General features: G+C 32.8%; 1 protein-coding gene across 1 annotated transcript in view; it reads right to left on the bottom strand.

Moving 5' to 3' along the window:
• LOC111662248 (voltage-dependent T-type calcium channel subunit alpha-1I-like) overlaps positions 1-348 on the bottom strand; it is a 16,702-nt gene that overhangs the window by 10,053 nt on the left and 6,301 nt on the right. The window lies entirely within an intron of this gene.

Here is a 348-nt window from a genome sequence, read left to right as displayed (position 1 = left end):
GCAGCTCACACCACACTTAGAGCTTTAAATAAAGGTTTTAGTAGAACTGCAGCTCAAACAATAACAATGAGAGCAACACAATACGTTTTTATACGTCATTTACCAATACTTCAATTAGGGCTTTAGTTCTCAGTATGTTTTTTTATGTAACCACGACTACCTGGCAGGTTTCATATTGTATATATTGTATAAACTTGTTTGTTATTGAGCACAGCATAACATTTGAATCTACAAGAGAGACATTTTTTTCCAATCCAAACAAGCTGAGTTATTTAAAAAAAAATCTGTAGCATGGTAGGATCAGTGTGAACACTTAGTTTCATTGTTGTCACTGAATTTATTCAACAT

The sequence above is a fragment of the Seriola lalandi genome, unplaced genomic scaffold (genome assembly GCF_002814215.2).
Source record: "Seriola lalandi dorsalis isolate HSWRI2012SDOR001 ecotype SW California unplaced genomic scaffold, Sedor1 jcf7180002054560, whole genome shotgun sequence".
NCBI classification, from domain to species: domain Eukaryota; kingdom Metazoa; phylum Chordata; class Actinopteri; order Carangiformes; family Carangidae; genus Seriola; species Seriola lalandi.
Note: the sequence above shows the minus strand (reverse complement) of the source record. Positions and strands in the feature narration are given on the sequence as shown.